Below are 18694 nucleotides of genomic sequence, written 5' to 3'. Positions count from 1 at the left end.
CCACATTTAAGACATTCTACGGTGTCTTCTTTTCGCATAGTCATTTTGCTTGTGCAGAGGGATGGTTTCGTGTTTCTTTACTTGTGCTAATTAGGTGCTGTACTCATTGTACTTTAGTCTGATTTAATAGAATTTTGAATTGGTGTGTTCTGATTTTGTATGAAGTGCATCCAGGAATGCTGCTAGGTTTCTGCATTCATGTGCATAAAGACTTGTGGTGATCTCATTCTAGTCTAATTATTAGAACTTTCAACTTGTTCTTCGGGTCATATTATGACAGTCATTAAAGAATAGTCCTTTTTACCTTAAGTCAACTCTCAAGTTTTACATGCCCAAACAAGCTATAATGAGCCACGCTGTAACGTGGCGCATTAATTTTGACCACTAGGTGTTCTTTACCTTGCGCAATAAAGCACGGTACAAAGGTGTTTTTGCATCTTGTCCCCATCTAATCTGCCCGTGGCTGGCCAGGATTCGATTCAGCATCCTCGGACTTAGCAAGGCAACGGCACTATGCCACCACTGCGAGTTACTTTATCAAATAATGTACACAGCCTACTACTGTAATAGATTTATTTTGGTCATTGGATAGATGTATACATATTGGTTTGATTGTATTATACTCTGCAAATAAACCACTTTGTAGTGCAAATTATTTACATGTGAACAATGCTGCACGATGAACACACATGATTGCTCGACAGACATATTCTGGCTACAACACATGTCTTTAGCTGCTCTAAAGTGACTTCGACCCATTAAATCACTGTGGTTATCATTATGTGACAACCAGAATTTAAGCTCGGCCTCTGTTGCCAACACAGAGAAAGTGCCGACTCACAAATAATGACCACTACCATCAGCATTACAGTAAAGAACATATTCATACAGACACCCAAAGTGCAAGCACGCCTGGCTATTTTGATACATTGTTACAGTAATAATAGAATTACGGTTGCAAGGCATCATCAAAACAAATAAGGCAAATAAATTTCCGTCACTGTGCAAACTAGCTGCGACTCGCCATTCAGTTAGCTGAGTACAAACAAGTCAGCCTTTTATATACATGCAAAGCACAATCATTATTTGAGACAGCAAAGTGCTCATACAGGTTCTTGCTGGTTTGCTGGAACTACAGATGGACAGAGGTTACAAAGAGCACAACAAACAGTCACTATTTTGTCTAGGGGTTGAACTGGGTCATCCTGCCGACATGCAACAAAATTGATTGGTTGAACAGCCTTCATAATCACGAACTTGTTTCGCACAAGGCCAATTACTCGTTCCACATGGATGCGGACATTAGCAAGCTTTCTGGTGTTGTGAATCTCTAAAGCTGTGAGCTGATTTCTTCCTTTCGTGAAAGGAGGTACGCGCAACCGTACACAGTAGACACCAAGAGTGTCTGCTATGTCGAACCCACGATCTGCCAACACAACATCACCCTGTGTCAACATGTCAAGTATACTACAGTTCTCTGTGATATGTTTGTCACTGCATCTGCCACCCCAACCCTCAGAAATATACGTTATGAATCCCTGCGCGCTGACTCCAATCAAATATTTTGCAGTGTTGCTGGCTTTGTATTGCGACCAAGTCTCGCTATGTGGCTCTAGGGAAGATGGCTACTCAATTTTAATCTCAGAACAGTCAATAATCACGGCAACTTTAGTGCCGAATGAGTCTACAAAAGCTTGTGGCATGGTCTTCTGAATGCAACTCCTAGATGGCCAAAAAATCTGTGATTTCAGCCTCTAGAAGGCAGCATTTAACCACTTTTCAAAAATTCGGGTGACAGTGGAATCTGATACAGCGAACCTGTAACCTAGATCTTACAGTGGAAAATTCCACTTTAGTTTCATTAGGAAAACAATAAACTCCTGGAATTTCCAGAGGCCATTTTGCTGTGTATGCTTCACAAGAAACTCAAAAATCTGAATAATGGCAAGGAGCCTAGTAAAACCAGACAAGCCAGTGTAGAAGGCAACTTTGCCAGGATCATCTCGAAGTGAAGCCTCCGTCACTTCAAGTTGCCTTTTTTGTTCCTCGACCTCCCAGTGCCGGCTTCGCGCTATTGGCTAGTCGCTCATAGCACTTCCGGGCGACGAGCGACGATTTCTAGATTTCCAGAACCGAGCCATCTGTTCAAGCGACAGCCCGTTTTGTCGCTCGAAGCTCTCACAGTGTTTATCCCTAAGACTGAACTGTTTTTGCTCATATATTGAAATGGTGTGAGTATAGGTCTGGTTTTGTCTCCTGTTGCGGTTTTCGAGCACGGTGCGAAACTGAAAGGATGATTATGTCTACGAAGTCGGTGAATTGTCGAGCAGCTAGTTAGGCATCGGCATCGAATATAACGGCTGCTGTGTGGAATTACAATTGCAGGGGCGCTTTGCATACGCTTATTGTTTTGGACATGCCTGCGCATTTGCTAATATGAGTTGGCGTGTCAGAGCTATGTCATATGAACAGCTATATCAGCCTTCCTCTGGGGGTTACAAGCGCAATGTGTGCATTTTGCTACTGCATGGCAGATCAAAATGTGTTTATCGCTTGAATATATTTAGTAGAGAAATTAAATATCAAAATAAGAATGTTGCTTTAATTCCGTGTTACCAGTCATCTGTCGTACACAGAACAATAGGCTGGTCTAATAAACTAATAACTGCGGCTTAACTGCAACTTTTACATGCCTTCGAGAGTCTAAAATGCTAGATTTCAAACTTCAGCAGTAGTCGAGTCTGTCAAAAATGAACTCCATTGCGCACCTCATAAATGAAAATAAGTTCATGCCTTTTAGTAAGCTTAGATGCAGGCCGCAGTGAACTTTCTTGTTAGTATTGAAATGTGGGTAAGCTTGCCATAATAAGCCTTGTTGCCCTTTTTTATAGGCACATGCATATATCCATTGAACTGAAGGACAATACTTTCATTCCTGCTGAGCATCATGTTTGCAGCTATGATCCTCAATTTATGGCTTCAGCGGTGGCACAACCAGGGACGGTGCGGGGGGCACACTGGGCACGTGCTTAGGATGTGTCACAAGTGGTGTTTGCGATACCCCAGACTTATGACAGACCTATGACGTCTGAAAATGACCAATATTCTATTTATTTGCAGGACTATTCTAACATTGGTGACAAACAAGGATGAACTGTGGGTTATTTGTTTTTTGTTTAAATCTAAAAATTGAAGTCAGTTTAGCAGTTGACTGTTGCAGTCATTTAGACGTTTTGCATGCATTTCACTAGGAAGACTAAGAGCTAAGACTCTCTTTTATTGCCATGGCCTTGACTGTCTTGATGTTGTTTTGCACCATGCCCTTGTGTTGATTTTTCCCACTATATTTTTTCAGACACCCGCTTTATATAACGTAAGAAGGCAGCTGCAAGGACACGAGGATGTGAAAGAGCCAGTGCAGCGCGACTTCACGTAGTGCAGAGGAGCAAATGCCAAAAAATCAAAATACATTGGCATGCAATTTGGACACAAAAACTAGTATGTGGGTAGATTGGGTGTGCCATTTGACCAAATGTCAACAAAATTAAGATAGAGTATGTTACACCAAAGATGAAAATTCTCACGTGCTCTAGGCAGTCATCTTAACATATTATATTTATGTAATGTCTCTGATTGGAAAGTCAAATCAAGTATGCTCTCTGGAGACAAACACATAGCAGCAAGTGTCATTGAAAAGTAATAAATGTGTTTAAAAAAAGCTAATTAGTTCTGAGAAGTGACTGCTTTTTGTCTTGCTTCTCAACAGATACATCCAGGTGATAATAAAATAGTGGTACAATGAAATTGCATATTTGCTTAGTGACATGATACATACTTACAATGAGCACGGTGCCTGTGATTACTATAAAGAGCAACAGCCCATGCTTGGTTAGGTTAGGCCCAGTACAAATTGCAGGCATGCGTGATTGGCTCTTTTCTTTTATTTCTGTGTCGTGAGGTTTACTGACGTGCGAATAGGTGCAGTGGCACGCCGTATGGCTAGTACAAAAAAAGGGGGGGGGGGCAGACATATGTCTCTCACTGTACACGACAAAGAGCAAAGGAAATCCGTGTTCAGTAGCTATGTTAAATGCCATGTACGTAAATTTTACAACGCTACTCATTCGAAGCGCGCACAGGTGCATATTGAGGAAAAGTTTTCCAGGGTACATAATTTAGTGCGTAATTTACACTAATTTCGCTCTAACCACGAGACATAATGATTTGAATATATTATATTGCACGGAAAAACCTAGAGCGAAATAAATTGTGTGTCAGCTCCGTGTGTATACATGTAGTGTTTCCTATGCATTATATTTTTCGCGTAATGCATTACCAGTTGACAGCCTATCTTATGATGTGTACTCTGTTTACATTACAGTTGTTTATTAGTTTACTCGTTTGTTTTGCGACTTATGAAATGCCAGCGTATATATATTGTCAACATTTGACATAACCCTGTGTGTTTTGTAGGGATAACCCAGGACGTGCATTTCTCGGCACCCAGTCAACTGCCAGAAGTGACTCAAACATAGGCCACCAGTAAGTGGACATCAGTTGCAATTTCACATTATGCAGTTGGCTGCTGCCTTGTACTGAGGCTTTTTTTTAATGAGATGGTGATGTCGTTCTAATGTACATTTTGACCACAAAGGTGCGATGATGTCTAACAGAGGCATGTATGATTGCTATTCTCTGCGAGGGACGTGTTCTCGTGTTCGTGAAGCATTTGTGTTGGGCAGTATTGTCGCCCAATGAGTCAGATATGAACACTGTAACTCGCCACTGCCGGCAAGTAGTTGCGAGAAACGCAATATATTATGACGCTGTAAAGTTATTTCATTAATTCGAAGGAATGTTTTGCAGCAGGAAAAAAGGTTGCTATTCCAGGTAAACATGTCTTTTTCTCAGAAGTTATTTAGCCAAACTGTGGATGCGTGAAATTAGGGACTTACGAATAGGTTTTAATTCATCCTTTAGTAATGCTTCTAAAAGAGACTAGAAATAGCATGTGACTACCTCTCAGTCATGAGTGGTAGTTCCATGCAGTCTCGCACTCTATATAACCTTTCCTTTCAGCAGCATTGGAACTGGTGGCTGCGTTTTCAGAAGGATAAGTGCACTTGACACTATATTTATTTGTGAATTTGGATTTCTTTTTATGTGTCGTCGGCTCACTGACACAAACAGTACCATGAGGCTGACGACGCCTTCTGCTGCTAGAAGTGCGGCACTTCATATTTTATAGTACTGCATGACATTTAAATCAAAGCTAGCACACAAAATGATCAAGAAAACTAACCGCTGTTATAGCTATTTTCCTCAAAGAAAGCTTGTCCTTTATGGGCTGTGTTAATCTGAGCTCTCCACCGATGTTTCAGTAGTATTATCCCTTAGTGAGTGAGAGATTGGGGGCAATTAATCGTGTTAGTGTTTAAATGGTGTTCTAATTATGTGCATTTGTTCCAACAAAGTTTTCTAGATTACTTTATTGTGTAGTGTAAAGCTTATGAAACCATCAGCAACTATTGAGTTGCTAACATGCATATGCATTTGTCACCATACAGGTGGCACTTGGCTGTACCACTGCAGTGCTGCGGAAATTGCCAGCACCAGCTGCTTTGCAACAGCTGTTTCACAGCATGTCGGTATGTGCTAATTTATAGTTATGTTGGGATGGGCTAGGATTATGGACCACTGCTACTCTCTATGGTGGCAGATCCATATGATAAGTGATGTAATGGGCACAGAGAAAACCTTTGAATGTTTTACTACGGTACATAAAAAGGCTCTCCTTTTCGTCACTGGAGCAGGGGAGAAGAGCATGCAGGCACTCCTGAACGTACATATATTTCAAGACATGAGGAAGACATAAGTATATATATAAGTATATAAGTATAAGTATATATATATATATATATATATATATATATATATATATATATATAGTATATAAGAAGACATAAGATATATATATATACATACATACAATTAAACTAAAGGCAGGGACGTTCCATCTTCCAGCTTGAATTGACTTTTACAGCGCCAAAATTCAGCACAGACCACAGAGAAGCACACATGTTAACATCTTCGATACACACGTTAGTTCAACAGATTTGATAATTCAGGTGTGCTATTTTACGCAAGGGGGAAGGGAAAGGGGAGAAAGCCAGAAAAAAAAAGTGGAGTGGAAGAGAATCGTGCCAAAAAGCATGAGAAGCATCGTGCAGCCAGGATCGCCAGCAGGACATCTAAAAAGCACTCTGATAAACTTACATACAGGACAGCCTTACATATTGTTTGTTTCAATCAACTCAGATCACATGCAGCCATTACTGCAATCAAGTTGTTTCCTTATGTCATATGAGGGAATGATGTGGGCCCAAAAACTGCTGAGAGCTGAAGGATTATGTTCCATGCTAGCTTCATTGCCTGCTTTTTTATCATATTGTTAACAGCTGCTTATGTTAGGGACAAAAAGTAAGAGTACTAGCTGTTTCCTTATTCGCCATTCCACACAGCATGTATTTGTGACTATATGTACCAGCAGATGATCTATAGATGAAATATATTCAGTACAGTAGAATCTCATTACAAGATACACTTGGTTGTAAGAGACATCTGAAAATGGTTTGGTTGGTTTTCCGATGTTTGCCACGTTAACAACACTGTATACAAGAGACACCTTTGTTACTAATGATGACTTTTTAAGTATTTACTACTTCGAAGGGACACAACACAGACACATTCTCTTCGTGCACCTTGTGTGTTCCGAAGGGCGTAAAGATCGCGCAATCCTCACACAAGTCAATTCCACCTGTCTCATTAAGCTCGAACTAGAAAAGGAGGGCAACGAGGACGGTGCAGGGAAGAAAGTGTCGGCAGTTGCAGCTGAAGAGCGTCTAAGAGCACCTCAAAGGCACTGCGAGCAACAAGGTTTGAAAAGAGAAGTGTTTGTCTTCCAGAAGTTGGGAAGGAAGCTAACACAATCTGCATAAACTCAAAAGCTGTGAATGTGTTCTTTAAAGGGCCCCTAAACCACCGAGGTTGAAATTTTGTTTCGGTGTTGCAGTTGTACACGATAAGGCAATGAATACGCAGCAACGAGAATTTTTCGAAGCTGTGCAGTAATAGTAGAGCTACGTGTGTTTGATTATCGAATAGTAGTCCCCGCTCATTTTACTCTTTCATCTTGAACACGCCATCTAGACAGTATTATCTTTTCCTTGCCTAGTACATCTCCAAATGTTACGGAACAGGCCACCACCAAGGAGCTCTGTTGCTGCCGCGCTGGCCCGTTGTCCTGCGAGGGGTGGCGCTAATAACCTCGCCAATACAATGGAACTGTATGGTGACTCGTGTTGAAGAGCCTCATAGGGAGACCCTTCTGTTGGCATTTCTGTTCTTCCCCCATTGGCTGCCCACAATGGCATCGCGAGCAACGCGACGAGGAAGGAGTGTGTGTATTTGCTTGCAGGCCTTGCCGGCAGTCCTACACTTTCGTTCGACCAATCGACAGCCCCGGAAACTGGTGACATCATCAGAGACAGCCTGGTGACGTCAGGACAAACTGGGAGGTGCAGGATAGGTCCAGAGAGGCGCACGGGGTCGTTTTCTTCATATTGTGGTGCTCCCACAGTACTACGCACTGTGGCGTTTGGCATCATCGATTGTGACGGCATTCTGATTTCGATACGCGTGTTTACTTGAAATGTTCAAAAAATGTCGAGAAGTGGTTTAGGGGCCCTTTAAGCCACCCTGAGCAATTATTCCTTCAGATATATCTAAATATACTTTAGTGATGATGCATAATAAAGTGATCTAGTCTGGCTCCTCAGTGTTTTAAAATTTTTGGTTTCGAGAGACATGTTTCCCGTGCCTCTTGAGTGTTTCTTCTAATGAGGTTTTGCTGCAATGTACACTCACAATTGTGTAACTACTCCTGCAAGTATTATTCATTACGCCTGGTCACTGATGTGCAAAGCTTGTGGTTAAGTCTTGTTGTCCGTACTATGTAGAGCTATGTTAATAATTCAGGCTGTTCTTATTGGTTCTTCGATGCAGGAGACAATGCCTACGAAATTATTGGCCCTGATGACGAGAGCCCTCAAGGGGCAAACGATAACTCTGTTGCAGAAGTGAGCCTGATACCACCTGAAGTTATCATGACAGATGACACGGCAGCAATAGATACAGAGACTGCCATGTCTACTGCAGCTGCAACAGTGTACGAGGCAAGCAGCAGCGCGTCAGCATCAGCAGCAGTGTCAGAAGGAACCGCTCCAGGCTTGGTAGATCAACATGTGTGATATCACTGTGACTTTTTTGTAGTGCGTACAACTCATTTGCTCAACCTACAAAAGCTTTTCACCACGACTGTGAGCCAGTGTTCTTGTGCACCAAGTGCAAGACTAAGTTAGGTGTTATAACACAGTACAAGCATCACTTTAACATATGCAAATGCAAACATATTACAGTTGTTGCCTCCCCAGCCAGCCCACATAGCGACAACAATGTGGAACACATGGTGGGACACACCTCTCCCCCACTAGAAGATAGTAGAGACTGTCAGTGTTGTTGCTAGATTGACTGGTCTTTGTAGGCAACTAGAAGGACAACACAGATGTCATAAGATTGTTGTTGTTGTTGTTGAAGAGGTAAAAAAGAAGTTTGATGCTGCTGAAGTGCCAATTGATATTGAGCAAATCAAAAGGAACCACCTGAGAAAGCAACACTATCGAAATTTGGGTATATATGTGTCGCCAACTCTGGTAAGGATGGCATGGGACAGAAGTGTGATGAAAATCACACAGACACTGCTGTTGCACCACTGGCCGCAGTGAGCAGCGACTTGTAGGGCAAGAGAGTCAACTGAAACGAACATTATGACATAGTGTCATGCTCCCATGTTATCACTTTCCATGTTATTTTGCATGATACAGCTCAACCTCCAGAAACGAGACTCCAACTTGTCTGTAAAAACGCTTTCACAAAAAATTATTCATAACACTATTAACATAGCAGTATCTTTTTTTGTGTGTGGGGATTCGAGGTTCCCGGGTGTCCATCAATGCAAAAATTCAGGAAAAAAAGAACATGTGCAGTACTTACACCTTTTTAACAAGTACGAGGGGGACAACTTTTCTATTCATGCATCTTCATCTTACTATCAAGTTTTTAAATGCCTTTTTAATTATTAATACCATTTATATCTAAGTGCATTGTATGCATGTAGCAGGTGTAAAATCAGGTCAGTTGGATCAGATGCCTTATCTGCAATAGAGCCCTATATTCAAGAAATTTGAATTAAAATAGGTACGCTAGAGACGCAGGGTTTCAGCACTTTATGCCTGTGGTTTAAGCATTGCTCGATACTTTTGTGGATGGCAGTTTCAACCGGCACAGCACTGCGCTTTGCCAGTCACATGTGTCTTCAAAGCGGTGTTTACCATTTGTGTTGTTCTGTTTGTGTATGCATAGAACAAGTTTTTAATTTATTTTTTCCGCATTCTTGTGCTTGCACTAAGCTTGTATAAGGCAGTTACAAAATGTGCGTCACTATAACGAACTGTTCTGTTGAGCTTATACTTGCAAATAATAGTGTTTAGATGACCGCACTTCTATGTAGGAGCTCCGCTAGCTTCGTATATGTTCTCATGTTTGTATAAAGTTTATATAAGCGAGTTACAAAATGTATGACACTAAGCATTGCGATATTCTTTAAAGAACTGCTTGGTTGGTTTTACACTTGTGAATTAGTATTGAGGCGGTGGTATTCCCATGTATGCCCACTGCTAGCTTTCTGTGTCCTCACGTGTTTGTATTAAGCTTTTACAAGGGAGTCACAGCATGTACGTCACTAAGCGCAGCGATATTTTTTGAAGAACTGCTTTGTTGGTTTTACACCTGTGAGTAATAGTACTCGGGTGGCACTAGTCATGTGTAGGTACATAGGGACCATTTGTATACATTATGCTCATGAAAAGCAGTTACAAAGTGTATGTCACTAATGACTGTGATATTTGTTGAAGGGTTGCTGTGAGGGTTTTACACATGTGAATGATAGTGCTCAGGACACAGTACTTGCGATCTATAGTTGAATTTGTACAGTGCCGACATTGGCTGTATACGTACCAAAAGAAATGTATGTCATTATATTGTTGTGATTATTACTGTTTGGATTTTATTAAACTGTAATAAAACTGTTTCTTGTATCTATTGAGATATGGCGATTTCTCACGCAACCAAACTGAGGACCTGAACTTGTGCATACATATAAACAGCTAATTTAAGAGTATACTGCTCATATTCTGCTGGAAAAATGACGGCAATGACTGGGATGTGCAGAAAGAGTTCTGCACTGGCTGAAGGATTGCCCCACACTGGAGTTGGTAATGTTGCGTTTATTGGAGTAGAACAGAAAGTGCACTTCTATTAAAAATCTGACAGTTGTTGCAGAAACATAAGGCAGACGAGCAGATGTGGCACATTTTTTTTCACGGCCCTCCATGCCTACCTCTGCATTTCTCGTCTTCCTGTGCTCTGCGTATAAGCCCTTGTTCAGCCAAGGCTTTCAATCCATGACAGTTGTTCTACTGGGTTTGTAGCAATATTGAAGAAAAAAATTCACCGGTTTTCGAGGACTTTCGAGGCCCCGACACAGTAACTTCAAGGACCTCGTGCGATGTGGTTAGTAGTTTGGACAGGCAATAACTTGTTCAACAACATCGTTAACTTTAATACAAACAAAAGACAACAAAACAAATCGCATTTCACTGATTTCAAACATTTGAAAGACTGCTAATTTGCCTTTCACCGCCCATCAATAAACGCACACAAGGAAGCATTTCAAGAAAGCGCTCAAAGTTTTTCTGCAATAGCACAATTAACTACTTGGACCTGCAACATTTGCAGTTTTTGAATACTGTTTTGTTTGACAGTGTATGTGATGTCGTCTGTTGCCTCAGCTTTTCACAATCAAATGGGCAATTGTCATTTCTAATTTCTTTTTATTGTGTCTGTAGCTCTCGATTTACTTTTCACGGCTTCTCTTCGAATGCCTCAACTGTTGAGCTTCCTGCTTCTGCTCCTCCAAGTACATTTGTCGCCGGTTTCATGTGCATAAAACTGGTATCTGCAGCGCCTTTGTAATCTAAACTTTAAGGAAGTCGCTTTCCTTCTATGACCTCCCCAATAATTCTCTGTGACCTGCGAGAGAGTGTCACAGAAGGAAAAATAAACGCTTCACAATGTCCGCTAAGTCTAGCCAAGAGTACAAGTTTAAGGACTTTCCAGTACTTCCAAAAATTCAAGGATTTTCAATGCCTTAAAAATGGCATTTTATAAATAAAGGATTTTCAAGGATCGCTACAAACCCTGGATTCTAGCACCTAAATAATTTTACAAGCTTATTTTGGCATGGAGTTCGGAAATTCATGCTTTTTAGCTACCGCTGCACTATCTCTACATTGAAGCCACGAGAGCGCAACCACCTTGGACTAAAGAAAAATACTGAAAGCTTTTAATACCACTCTTCTTTTTTTCCATGGAGCTTCGTATTGCCTAGTGAAGCTTACGAATGTGCCTAGTTTTGGTGGGCGTTTGTTCGACATTTTCTGGCAGAAGCAGATGACTAACCCCCGTATTCAGAAATGTATCATAATACAAAGCTCATGCTTGACTCAAAACTCATATAAAGCTCATGCTCAAGCTCAGCGTGGGCTTCAAGTTCTGATGCATTTCAGCATATGGGGGTAAGCGTGGACAATTCCGGGCAACGCGCTGTGCCACTGACACTGAGAGGAAACGGGGAAATCAAAGTTAACCCCCTATGCTCCTAAACTTTCGCGTACCTGTGCTGTGCGTGTATCGTAGAAGAAGAAGCAGCGCAAACACAAGGACGAAAAAAAGCATCAACCTCATCAGCGCTTCGTGGTGTGGCCCATGTTTTTGCGCCGTCCTTGTGTTGCGCTGTTTCTTCTTCTAAAATGCTCAACCAACTAGCCGAGAAGTCTATCCTGTGCATATATATTGAACACACGCATGAGTGTAGACGGTCTTCGAAACTTTTAGAACGAGCACTGCCACAGGATACGGACAGTGCACGCGTAACAAGTGGACACATTAGTCATTTAAACATGCGTGCCAATGCATGTGACGCGGCTATCGGCATAAGCAGTCTCCAAATGCTGGAATGCATGCGCTTCAACACGCTAACGGTCTGCAGCTAATGCAGGACAACAGCTCACAGCGGATTTAACCTAACCCTAAACTAATGCACTTGAAAAGAACGCCTAAACGGCAGCGTGAGGCACGTCGAAATGCCTGGTACTAGCGTCCCAGTTGACCATATACGAATGGAGCTGGCGGAAAAAAATAAACAGAAATGCTCACCAGTATACGCGCGAAATAAATTCACATACGTGGATGGTTGGCGCGATACTTTCTATCAGCGTATTTTTGGAGAACATATAATGCATGGACTGGAGAAGCACTCGATCGTGAGCTGAACGGCACATTTGTTATTTTCCTGCGGTGGCGACAAGCCGTGAATAGTTCTCACGTTGTCGTCTACGTTGTCTGGAAATATTGAATGGAAATGATGCAAACGCAAACGTATTCCAGTACACAACAGCCCAGCACACTGCAGAGAAACCCTACCGACCACAGCCGATTCCTCAAATACATTTGGTAAATACATATAACCTCTAAAAGAACACGACTGGGCGTGGTGTCGCTGTGGTGTAACGGTTAGGACGTGCGCTTTTAATTGTATAGATGCGACTGCACGCGGGTTGGAATCCACGTGATGTATAGAGCATTGTGATTCTTCATAAGTATGTGATTCCCTTGACAATTGTGTTCTAATTAGATTATGTAACTCCTGATTGTGAAATTTCCCAAGATAATTGCGGATTAAGTGGTAATTAACTTTTGTTTCTCCGCAGTGGCGTTCCGGACTTATACACATAGGCCGCTTCAGAGCAGTCATGCCTCATGGTAGGCAGCAAATAGCCAGGAAAAATGATTTGAAAATCCTGCATAACTTTGCTCACGCCTATTCTGAAGGCCGCTTGGAAGTGGGCCACGGTCTCTGAGGAGCCGCCTAGGGAACAGTATATCAGCGGCCCTAATTCGATCTGATTTCCTGCCTGCATGCATGCCCAGGACTTGGCTAAGAGGGTATTGGGAAGAGTACTAGCACTCTGTTCTGAAGGAGTACAAGCACTCTGTTTGGGGGAGTAGAAGTACTCGGTCTGGCAGAGTACTATTACCCTTGCGGGGAGAGTATTAGCACTCTGCGGAAGAGTACTAGCACTCCCTATGGGAAGAGTATTATCACTCTGCGGAAGAGTACTAGCAATCCCTTGCGGTGGAGTAACAAAACTCTGTCAGGAGGAGTTGACCTACTCTCTCTCAAAGAGGGTCGATCTAGTCTCGAAAAGAGAGTGAAATATGGGACAAGCAGCTACTCCCTCAAAGACAGTGCCCGGAACTGTCTTTGTTTTTAGGGTGAGCCCACGGCACTCTGGCTCACCCTCGAAAGTGCAGATGAGATCGCCCACGTGGCTGCGGGCTGTTTCATAAAAGCGTTTCTGCGTTTTACATGTATTCGAATAGGCGGCATCAAGGTTGGGTCCGAGATAATGCTTCCCATAATTAAGGCTCAGAAGCATTTACTGAGTCACAACTTCTCGAATGCGTAGAAGCACTTTGGACTCCGTGACGCAAGACTAACGTTTGGCGCTGATGTTTTGGCGTAAAATTCAGAAATTAAACTTTGACTTTAATTTAATATTTTGGTAACAAAAGCTACTGCCGTGAAACTTGAAATAGTAGTGTTTTGAAAAGATACTTCATTAGTATAAGTACTACGTGCGTGCGAAAATTTATTTTTAAGACTAAATGGAACGCGAATCGAAGAGTGCAGGAAGCTCCCCCGAACCGACTATTGAATACGTTTCGAAGGACAACCGTTTTCACCACTGACATAAAACATATATACCGGTTAGTTCTCGCTTTTTTTATTCAAGATCAACCAGAATTTTTGTAAAAATTGCTTGTGGCAGATATCATAATACGATTCATTCAGCTGGATAACTCAAAGAGGCGGACATTATTTAAGATTAATTATTTACGGAAAATATTACAATTAACGAAGTGCAGCTTGTGAGTTCGCAAGGCGTATCCACTTAGAACGAATTTTCAGCATGACAGCGGTTTCGAAATACTGATTCCCAAAGTGTGCGACAAATTACATATCGGCGTTCGCGACTTTTCTTTCCTCTATGCATAAAAGACGGTTTGGTTGAAAAGTGAGTGGAACAACATTGCTCTTCTACCAAATGTATTAGAAAGCTTATCTCGAAGCCCGTGCGATCCCTAAAGTTCGTTCTAAGCGGATATCCTTTGCAAACCTCTTGGCTTGGAACTCGTAATTGATTTCATCGTGCGTCGTAAAGAAATTCCTTTGAAAATTTTTTTAGCATTGCTTTGTCAAATAGTAAATTAAGCAGCGGGATTTCGCCTGCAAATGAAGTCCACCGCTTCGAGTAATCCAGCTTACGGACAAGATTTATGCTATTTGTCGCTGGAAATTTAAATTTAAAAAAACTCTTTACCATCTCAAAAAAAAAAACATCCCGTATGTTTGAAAGCCATAAATTAGAAAGGTAATTCGTAAGTGTTATAACTGCTTAACGAATTCAGCCACGATGTTTGACTAAATTATTATGCCCTCCGCGCGCCTAATGTTTCGTCAAAGGAATGACGCAGTTTACTCCATGAGATTGTTCCTGAAACACCTGCTATGCTCACGCTTCCCTAAGTTTCCTACCACACCCTTTTTACAGACCAAATCAACGACTTCCTGGATGGTGTTAGATGAAACATCACGTATGTGATACAAGAAGGCGTCAAGGTGAACACATACTGTCATATTCCTTCTCGGCCCTCGATGGCGCGTCTGCTGTCTTTATATCGTTTGTTGTGGTCCGCGGAGACCTGCGCCCCGACATCGTTCATAGGCCACTGTGCTACTTCGGCACGCGCTGGACACCAGAGTTTGATTCATTATATTGTGAACGTTGGATAAAGAGGACACGTGAACAAAAAATTGCACATACCTTGGTTGCCGTTTGTGGTATGTGAGCTATAGGATTGGAGGACAACGCAGATCAACGAAGGCGTTGGGAGAGCGCGCCTCCCGCCATCAGCCTTGACCGTCTTCGACATGCCAGAAGAAGTACCCGCTCCGAGGGCAGCGCCTAGCAGTCCACTGCCATACTACCGAGTTCTACCCACCTTGGGAGGCAAAGCGGGGTAAGATGCCGACGAGTGGCTCGCACACTACAAAGGAGTGAGTAAGTCCAACGGGTGGGATGCTACCGCTCAGCGCACCAATGTGGTGTTCAGCCTGACCGATACCGCCCTCGTGTGGTACGAGAACCTTGGGGATGCGCTTACGACTTGGGAACATTTTGTTGATGAGATAAAGGCGTGTTTTCGGGACTCAGTCGCCAAAAAGAAGCGTGCGGAGCAGACAACGTCGCAGCGGGCGCACCTACGAGGTGAGACATACACAACATATATCGAAGAAGTGTTAAAGCTGTGCAAGGTGGTCAGTGCTCGCATGTCGGAAGAAGGTAAAGTTGGATATTTGCTAAAAGGAGTGGCTGATGATGTGTACAATTTTCTAATTGGAAAGGAGAGCCTCAGTTCTGTGTCCGACGTCATTAGGCATTGCAGAACTTTTGAAACGCTCAAGATGCGTCGGATTGCGCCAAAGTTTGGTCGGTTGGCCAATGTTACGACGGTTGCCAGTGCGGACACAAGCCCTTGCTTCGACCTTCCTTCGACCATCCGAGAGATTGTCTGCGAGGAACTTTCCCGCCGCGAAGAGTTGTTGCATTCAACTGCTGACCACCATGGCGTGTACACGTCACGTGAGGCTATGACGGCGCCGCATTCAGCCCCTTGGTAACCGATGGTTACCGCAGCGGCCGTAGAGTAGAGCGCAGCCCCACAGTCAAGGATCACAACACGCCCTCCGACTCCCTGCTATGACCAACGCGCTCAGCCCACGTCTTCTCGACGCCCGATGTATCGTCGTGACACACGCTACGAACGAACGCACTACACGAGGGAAAATGCTAATATCCGGTTCATCGACGGACAACCAAGGTTTCGAGCTATCCCGGTGTGTTATTCCTGCGGTGTCGTGGGTCATATAACGCGCCTTTGCAACGAGCGTATGACCATGCGGTATGGCGAGCCCTCACAGTTTCCTCGGCCCTCCGAACGGCCACACCGTGCCCCGTAGCCAGCACACGTATCATCTGGCGACGAGTATTGGCCGAGAAGCTCCCGGTATCGCTCCTCGGCATCTGACAGGAGTTTGACACCCCCACCGCAACATCGTGTTCCTCATTCTCCCTAACCCCTGCGTAGCACCACGTCCCCTTCGTCACCGGAAAACAAGCTAGCGCGGCCGATGCAGGTGTGGTCGCTGGAGACGTGCTACTGACAGAACTACCACCTGTGCTGATGCTCAAAAACAAAGTGCGTGTTCTTATAGATAACGTCCCTGTGATGGCTCTGGTGGACACAGGTGCCACAATTTCGGTCATGAGTGTCTCCTTTAAACAAGTGTTAGGGCGAAAGATTTTGTTTAAATGGGACGAAGGTTCAAAGTTCTGTGGAGTGAGTGGCGAGCCGTTTCGACCTATTGGGATGTGTATTGCTGACGTGTTTTTGGGAGGCCATGTTATTGCGACAGAGTTCGTAATTATTCCTCGCTCGACCCATGATGGTATTCTCGGCTGGACTTCTTGCGGGAGTGTGGTGCTACTGTCGACTGCTGCACAGGGAAGGTATTCATAAGTGGTAGGATTCCGTCAGGACTTCTGGAGAGCCCTGAAGATCGCGAAACTACACTGTGTGTTTGTGGTGATACGGTCGTACTTGCATCATCTACCGTTTGTGTCCCCGTTGTCTGTTGCAGTGCCGATTCGAACAGCATCGAAGCTACCATAGAACCGATGCACTTTAACTGTGTCCGGCCGCGAGGAGGGCTCGACGTTTCGAAGGCGGACTTGGTGCTGCTGGCAAGGGCTCTGATCATTACCGCGGCACTAACCGACCAACAAGCATCGGAGGACACGATCTGCTCCAACAAGGTACAAAATATTATTGTGATTTCGACTCCAGTGTCATCCAACGCTGCCGCTTATGCCGGCATCCTGGAAATTCACACAAATGTCGCCGCTTTCGAGGTCTCTGCATACGTGGCCGCGCCGTAAAACACTTGCAAAGGGGTAATCAGGAACGTTGACCCCTCGATAGAAGAGCATGATCTCAGAAGCATGATTGTAAATCAGAGGAACCCGACCGCCATTGAGGACAAGAGAATCAAAAACACGCATGCTGTTGTGATCCTATTTAACAGAGTTCGAGTCCCAAACAACCTCATGTGCGTAACGGCCCTATTGCCATGTTGACTTTTCAAACGACAAGTCAACGCTTGTCACGCCTGCAGCCGGATCGGGCACAGGGCCGACGTATGCCACAGCAGCAAACAATAGTGAAGTAAATGCCACAACTGCGGAGAAGCGCTCCCAAACAGCGCTGCAGAACTACACAACTGCACCCCGAAATGCAAGCTCTGCGAGGGCAATCACCCCACGGGCGACCGTTCGTGCAGACAAAGATTTCACATCTCATACGTCGTGCGAAGACGCTGGAGAAGGAGACGAAACCGCTCCGACAGAGATGCCAACCTGTACGAGGTCAATGACCCAGTCGCCATGCAACAGGATCCAGCAGGTGGCTCCATCTCCAAGCAGCGCTCCCACTCCAGAGGGCGCTCTCAATCCAGAGGGCGCTCTCAATCCAAAGGACGCTCCCAATCTAGAGGGCTCTCCCGCTCCAGACGCCTATCCCGGTCGAGATCTAGATCCAGGAGGCCCGGCAAGAAAATGACATGGGCCAACATGGTCGGCAACAATGGTTCTGCACCGCCAACTTCAAAGCCAGATAAGGCACACTCAGAGCATGTGGCAGACCCGCGAATACACACACTAGAGAAGGAAAACAAAGCACTCAAAGAGGAACTAGCTGAACTCAGGGCAACCCTAACCAGGCTAGAAGGCCGCGTCTTAACAAACAACACACCGACACCCATCCGTCAATCTTCAGGGAACATGGCCGCATCGTGTAGCACACACAAACGCAGGGTCGTTGTCATCCAAACCGATGACACATCCGACGTGGATGCGTCTATGTCTGATGTCAGCGAGGCTCCTGCTTACGCCTCCGTCAGTGACAAGAAAGCTAAGAAGCGCAGCAAGAAGAAGAAGGGCAAGTACAACGTATTTCAATCGGCAATTACTGAAATTAAGGAGGTACTCACTCAAATCTGCGGCAGGCTCGACCGCCTAGAAAGACCAATCGCTTATCATAAAACCACGAAAATAATCCCCACGCCGGACCAAGGGCCCATGTCTGCCCTGGGACCCACACCTGTGCCGACCGCACCCTCCAAGCCACCAGGCTGAATGACTGAGCCCAGCATAAATGGGGCCATGCCAAACCAGTACAATGGATAACGCACCATAATATTTCAAGATCTGGCAATGGAGCTGTAACACATTCAACAAAGAGAAATCTAACATAACGCAATTCGTCAGATCATGTA

Source organism: Dermacentor andersoni, chromosome 9 (genome assembly GCF_023375885.2).
Source record: "Dermacentor andersoni chromosome 9, qqDerAnde1_hic_scaffold, whole genome shotgun sequence".
In the NCBI taxonomy this organism is placed as follows: domain Eukaryota; kingdom Metazoa; phylum Arthropoda; class Arachnida; order Ixodida; family Ixodidae; genus Dermacentor; species Dermacentor andersoni.
Note: the sequence above shows the minus strand (reverse complement) of the source record.